Source organism: Hippopotamus amphibius, chromosome 4 (assembly GCF_030028045.1).
Source record: "Hippopotamus amphibius kiboko isolate mHipAmp2 chromosome 4, mHipAmp2.hap2, whole genome shotgun sequence".
In the NCBI taxonomy this organism is placed as follows: Eukaryota; Metazoa; Chordata; class Mammalia; order Artiodactyla; family Hippopotamidae; genus Hippopotamus; species Hippopotamus amphibius.
Window position 1 is genome coordinate 119602667 of NC_080189.1, and position 7656 is coordinate 119610322.

Below are 7656 nucleotides of genomic sequence, written 5' to 3' on the forward strand. Positions count from 1 at the left end.
CTGCCCCCTCCCCGGCCAGGTTGCTGGCCTCCAAAATAAAGCAAACCTTCCTTTCCACCAACCTTGACTCTTCAGTGGCTTTTGAGCTGGGAGCAGCCGGACCCCACTTTAAGTACAGTTTTTGGATCCCAACGTGGGGCTCTTGAGCTCTCGCGATATCTGGCTGGGGGGGAGGGGGCTCCCTGAGCAGAGCCGTCGCCATGACGACGCACGAGCGTGGCGGTGAGGAGCCGCTGCTCATGACTCGCTGGCCCCAAGAGGGGTCTTTGGGGGGACGTTCCTAGCAGCTGCCGAAACCATTTGTTTCGGGGATCCTCCCTGTTTCTCCCCCGCTCGGCCCTGGCTGTCAATGCACGCTTTTCCTCGGTGGAACGGAAACATCCCTCTGGACAAGCTGACGAGCTCCAAGACCCAGTAAGTCCACTGGTGCGCAGCCGGGCTAACTTCGCTTTTGAGCACGAAGTGCTATTTGGGTATTTTGCCAGTTGGTTCCGACGTCTGTCTGATGTCGAGGAGCATTTGTGAGCACAAAGCGCTATCGGGCATCTTTCCAGTTGGTTCTGGCATGTCTGATATTGAGGTTCACTTGTGAGCATTGAGTGTGTGGTCTAGGCATTTTGCCATTTGGTTCTTCAGATGTGTGTCTGACGTCGAGGACAGTTGGTGTTGAGGAAGTATTTGTTTGGGACTCCGTATTGGTCATCTTGGAGGATTTGTGACAGTCCTGTGTTCTGGTGTGTGAATGCATATTCCATTTGTGTGATTGGTATCTTTGTTGTCTTTTGTAAAATGAGAAATTCAGGTTCAATTCATTAGAAAAATTTCAGCTATGAGATTATGACTAAAGAGAAAGAAAGATCATTTTTTTAACAATGTATGGCAACAGTATTCTTTAGATTCTGGAGAAAACTGGTTAAGATGAAACTCTTTTGAAATTCCAAAACTGGGTCTTTTTGCATATACAGTTAGAAAAAGCTGACTTGATTAAAAAAAAAAAAAAAAGACTTCAGAATTCTGACTCTAAGAGAACAGAAGTTGCTAGTAAAAAACTTGACGTTAACTCATACAGTGCCCTTGAAATACAAAAACAGCCTACTTTGCCTGAGACTTCAGTCTCAGTTTAATTAGTAGAACTTAAAGCTGCGGGGGCGGGCGGGGGGGGTGCGAGAGGAGGAAAGATTTCTTTTTTTAATAAATTTATTTGTTTGTTTATTGGCTGCGTTGGGTCTTTGTTGCTGTGCACAGGCTTTCTCTAGTTGCGGCGAGTCGGGGCTACTCTTCATTGCAGTGCACGGGCTTCTCATTGCCGTGGCTTCTCATTGCCGTGGCTTCTCTTGTTGCAGAGCTCTGGCTCTAGGTGCGTGGGCTTCAGTAGTTGCGGCACACAGGCTCAATAGTTGCAGCTCACGGGCTCTAGAGCACAGGCTCAGTAGTTGTGGCACATGGGCTTAGCTGCTCTGCGGCATGTGGGATCTTCCTGGAGCAGGGATCGAGCTCACATCCCCTGCACTAGCAGGCAGATTCTAAACCACTGCGCCACCAGGGAAGTCCCAGGAAAGATATTTTAAACTGAAGTCTGTAAGTTTGACTTATTCCAACTGTTATTAATAGACAAATAAGCTCTGTATGAAAATATTTGATTAACGGAAAAATTTTAAGATAAAGCTCTGTGATCTCTGTCTGCCTGGAGGCACATATGTCTATGCGTGATATTGTCATAAGTAATAAAATAGAGATAAATGGGTTAAAAGCTTTTGGATAAACACTTTTGGAGTAATTATGTTTCAGGGATGTTTACTTAAAAATATTTTTTAACGATGCTGGTATAACAGTTCAATTACTTGTTTCTTGGTTCAATTACTTCTTTCCAATGCTGGAAAAAATGTTGATTATCAGTGCTTTCTATGGGAAGATTTGGAATTAAAAGGGGAAAATGATGGAAGAAATTTTCACATATTGAAGTATCGGGAAGTCATTCTGGCTTATACATGATTTAATTTGAACTTTAGGCTAACCCAGACAGCCTGTTTGTGGCCTATTAAACATACATGGTATGTCCGCTTTAACCATTAAGGAAAAAAATTCAGAGAATAATAATACAAAGATGCATTTTGATTATTATCCTCATTGTAATATGTCTGCTAATTTTCAAATGTTTGTGCTGGTACTATGACAAAGTAATCAAAGAGAGAGGTAATGTTTTCATAATATGAAACATTGACACTAAGTTTGGAACTTATCCTCACCTTATAGGATTTATTAAGTGATAAATCATCCATGGTCTCATAGAAGCCTATCTCCCAGCAATTGTGGGGAAATGAACTTTCTAGATACCTGGTTGAAAATGGCATATAAGTTTAGCTTGTGGGATGTCAACAGCAGAGGTAAATTTTACCAACACAGTTGGGCTACCACAGGATCAGTTAGCAAAGCAGACCTCTTCCTCAGTGGTATTGCTTGAGGATAACTGAAAGTTCTCCAGAATCCTAGCTTTGGCCCTGCTTCTGTTCAAAAAGATAGATTAAGTGTAAATCTGTGTTTTCCTTTCTCCCCAAATTTCATTTTATATACAAACGTGATACTTTTAAAATGATAAAATTGGAGCATGGCTAGAAAAACAAGTACAATAGCGAAATGGAAAAGTTGAGGAAATACAGGAAGACAGAAAATGAATGAGATAGACTATGGAGCTTTTTAGTTAAAAAAGTGAATAGTGTTTTAACTGCATCACATAAGCGCAATGAAGAAAATTAAGCAGAGAGGGAAATAGGGAATGCTGGGAGGGGATTTATAAATAGTAAAAGAGAAAATAGAGAAAAACAGTAATTAAGAAAAAAAAAACCCCGTCACTAACTTTCCCTCTTCTGATAACTGTGAAAATGAGATTAATATAGCAAAAAAAAAAAATCAAAAAAATAATTAAACATGGTAATGACTACAACCTACTTCAATAAACTTCAAAACCTAAAACCAAACAAACAGAAAACTCTAGAGCAGCCAGGAGCAACAGGGAGGTACAGCACAGCCTGGCTTCTCACCTGATTCTGCCTCTCACCCCCACCCAGGAGGACACACACATGTGGGTCAAAGAAATCCCAAGGATGCTCACTAATAGTACCAAACCTTGAGATATACAAACTGAGAGGATATTCCCATCTTTTCCTTTTTCTTGAATGAGGAAAAGTGGAAACTATTGAAAACTATTTTATCCCCCCCCCCCCCGCAAAAGGGGAAATTGGTGGGATGGGGAGAAGGGGTTTCCATGAAACTCTTTGAATTGGGGAGCCATCGGAAGCCTAAGAGCACCCCCATCCTGGGTAGGAGCTACATCCCCCCCATTAAGTGATGGGAAATCTGGTGCTGCAAAGCCAACTCATTCTCCAATTTCTTCCTTTAGTAATAGAATCCCCAAATTTCACCTTCCCATCTGACTTCCCAGGAGAAAGACTGCATTTCCCAGCCCCCCTTGCTACTCTGTGGCCATGTGACTATGTTCTTGCCAGTCATAGGGGAGAGGAAGTGATGCTTGAAACCTCAGGTTCCTGTCTTTTAAAAAAGTAATTATGCCCTTTCCTTGCTCTTTTTCCCCTCACACTGACTACAGGTGGTTATGCCAGTAAGAGCCGAGTGCCACCATAATGCATAGAAAGCTTGACAACCAGATAGAAGAATTCAGGATCCCCGATGTGTCTGTGCCACCAACCCAGATGGCTTATGTTCAATTAGTTACATAAGAGAAATACAAATTTCTATATTATTTAAATCACTGCTGTTTTGGCCTTTGTAGCTAAACCAGTATCACATCTAGTACCTGATTAGATGTCTAATTTAGAACACTTAACAAATCTTAAATCTGAGCCCAGATATACTAACAAAGACTGCACACCAACCAAGATGATCTTCCCTTCTTCCTTTCTCATTTTCTCACATTACAGGTCAAATATAGTGGGAAGAAAGTCAAGAATTAGCCATTCTATGAATATATCAGAGCAAAGAGAAGGTCCAGGCTGAGTGGTCCAAGCATAAACAAGATAAGAAGAAACATCTTGGCACCAAGCAAATAGAAAACACAAAAACATCACAGAAAAAGAAGTAACACAATCTAGAAGAAAACATAAATCAAGAAACAAAAGAGACTTACAATTACTTGATGTTATATATAGAACATGAATAAACAAAAACAGAAAATAAAATTACAGGATATGACAGAAATAGAGCTTTCAAATTTAAGCCAAATTACTGAACAAACTAGCATCATTACAGGTTTAATAGATAACTTAATAAAGAGCAAAGTACTTTTATTTTTTTTAAGAACTTTTACTGAGATACAGTTAACAGAAAATGAACAGCATATATTTAGAGTGTACAATTTGGTAGCCCAATCTCCCAATTCATTCCCTCCCAACCCTTCCCACTTTCCCCACTTGGTGTCCATATGTTTGTTCTCTACATCTGTGTCTCTATTTCTGCCTTGCATTTCCTCTTTCATAGTTGTTAGCATTTGCCTTATGTATTGAAGTGCTCCTGTATTGGGTGCATATATATTTATAATTGTTATCTCCTCTTCTTGGATTGATCCCTTGATCTTTATGTAATGTCCTTTCTTGTCTCTTGTAACATTTTTTATTTTAAAGTTTATTTTATCTGATATGAGTATTGCTCCTCCAGCTTTCTTTTGATTTCCATTTGCATGGAATATCTTTTTCCATCCTCTCACTTTCAGTCTGTGTCCCTAGGTCTGAAGTGGGTCTCTTGTAGACAGCATATATGTGGGTCTTGTTGTGGTATCCATTCAGCCAGTCTGTGTCTTTTGGTTGGTGCATTTAATCCATTTACATTCAAGCTAATTATCGATATGTATGTTCCTATTACCATTTTCTTAATTGTTTTGTTTTTGTTTCTGTAGGTCCTTTTCTTCTCTTATGTTTCCTGCTTAGAGAAGTTCCTTTAGCATTTGTTGTAGGGCTGGTTTGGTGGTGCTGAATTCTCTTAGCTGTTGCTTGTCTGTAAAGCTTTTGATTTCTCTGTCGAATCTGAATGAGATCCTTATTGGGTAGAGTATTCTTGGTTGTAGGTTCTTCCCTTTCATCACTTTAAATATATCATGTCAATCCCTTCTGGCTTGCAGAGTTTCTGCTGAGAAATCAGCTGTTACCCTTATGGGAGTTCCCTTGTATGTTATTTGTCGTTTTTCCCTTGTTGCTTTTAATAACTTTTCTCTGTCTTTAATTTTTGTCAGTTTGACTACTATATGTCTTGGCATCTTTCTCCTTGGGTTTATCTTGCCTGGGACTCTCTGCGCTTCCTGCACTTGGGTAGCTATTTCCTTTCCCATGTTAGGGAAGTTTTCAACTATAATCTCTTCCAGTATTTTCTCGGGTCCTTTCTCTCTCTCTTCTCCTTCTGGGAACCCTATAATGTGAATGTTGGTGTGTTTAACATTGTCCCAGAGGTCTCTTAGGCTGTCTTCAGTTCTTTTCATTCTTTTTTCTTTATTCTTTTCCACATCAGTGATGATCACCATTCTGTCTTCCAGGTCACTTATTTGTCCTTCTGCCTCAGTTAATCTGGTATTGGTTCCTTCTAGTGTATTTTTCATTTCCGTTATTGTGTTGCATATCTCTGTTTGTTTGCTCTTTAATTCTTCTAGGTCTTTGGTAAACTTTTCGATCTTTGTATCCAGTCTTTTTTCAAAGTCCTGGATCATCTTCACTATCATTATTCTGAATTCTTTTTCTGGAAGGGTGCCTATCTCCTCTTCATTTACTTGCTTTTCTGGGGTTTTATCCTGTCCCTTCATCTGGTACAAAGTCCTCTACTTTTTCATTTTCTCTATCTTTCTGTGGCTGTGGTTTTCAGTGCCACAGATGCAATACTGCTGATATTGCCTGATGCTGCTGTCTGCCCTCTCATGGAGGAAGCTATCTAGGAGGCTCGTGCGTGCTTCAAGAGCAAAGTACTTTTGAAAATAGAATTACTGGCAGAATTCATCCAGATCCATAGTGGCCAAGGTAAAATGAAACACAGTTCCTTCTACACAGAAACCTGACCCCTGAAATTCTCTCTCATTTGTTTTAATCTCCTGGTGCATGAATCCCTGTCTCAAGGACCAAGTATCCCTGTTTCTGTGCAGCTCCTGGAGAAGTTGTTAGTGAGACTCAACTAACAACTGTGGAGAACAAAATTTCAGAGGGAGACAGGAGAACATTCAGGTATCTTGTAATATTAAATCATGGAGACGTGATCATCTGAGTTCCTGGCACCCTAGAGGTTCACGTTTCATTAGTTCACGTTTCATTAGAGAAGTGGTGTCAGAATATGATGCAATCCCAGTGGGATTGAAATTTGTCATTTCCTGTTGAGGAACAATGTTTTGTTTTGTTTTGTTTAATTTATTAGGTGCCAAAGTGTCTGCATGTTATTCTGACTTCTAAGATAAAGTATGTCCATGTGTTCACTGCACTGGGGAAGGCTCTGGAATGTGCAGTTGCCTTGCACACTGGAGGGTGGGATCTCCAGATGATGACTCAGGCATTTTCACTCCTGGTACAAAGATCCTCAGAAAACCAGCTGGTGGCCATCTCACCCCATACAGGAAGAAAGGAGGGACGAAATGTTGTAGAGGGAACAGAGAAACTGAAATTGGTGGGCTGATTGAGGAGGACAAACAGGAGAGAAAAGTCCTTCACTAAGTCTTCCACGGAATCTTAGATATTTAAGATACTTCCCTAAAAAGGATTCTGCGGGACTAATGTTTTCAGGAAATGCTATATACAACTACATCTCTCTTTAAGAATCCCAGCTGCTTTGATATGCTGACACACACTTTAATCTTTAATTCAGAAGGCCCCACACTTATTTACCCATGAAAAATATTTGGTGTGTAATACTTTGACAATTTCCCCATTCTGAGAAGTGGTTACGGAATAATAGACTAAGAAATAGATTTGCTTACAGGAACATTAGGCTAAGTTATGGTTGGAAGCATTGCCCCAAGATGTGAAGTGGTCCTTAAGATCCTTTGTCCTAGTTGAGCAAATAAAGGACCAAGAAAACCTAAGAGAATTATTGATGAGGGAGACATGGATGTACAGGAATCATGGGGAAGAACTCTAGACCAGAATTTACAGCATGTTCTCTATTCTGTTCTCTCAACAAATTCTTTATGTTAATGAGCCTGGAATTATCTCACATCATCATCCCCCTGCTTAATCACCCTTGATTACCTCTGCTGTGCGTTGGTAACCTCAGGTTAAACAAAGCAGACAGCCCTTTCCTCTTCCCTGACTGTGACAATGTATCATAATTGAGCCATTTCTGCCTCTCTGGTCACCCTTGTATTCTCCAAAGTGCATCCTCTGTACATTAATCTGCTAGTTAAATATTGATAGCAAGCCTCTGCCTTAACATTTACCTTGTTGCTCCATTATTGCTACATGCAGGGTGATTATTTGTTTCTGTCTTCCCAGCCTGTTTAATCAGAACTGAGTCAACCTTGCCTATGTTTAACCTTCTCATCCAATCATAGCGGGAGAGTGTTTAGGAGAGTACTCTGACATCAGCTCTGAAATGATTCTCTACGTTTGCTCGGCGTGTGTGCCACCACAGCCAGTAGGGGTCAGAAGGGCATTTCTCTTGGGATCAAGCGGTTGGTAG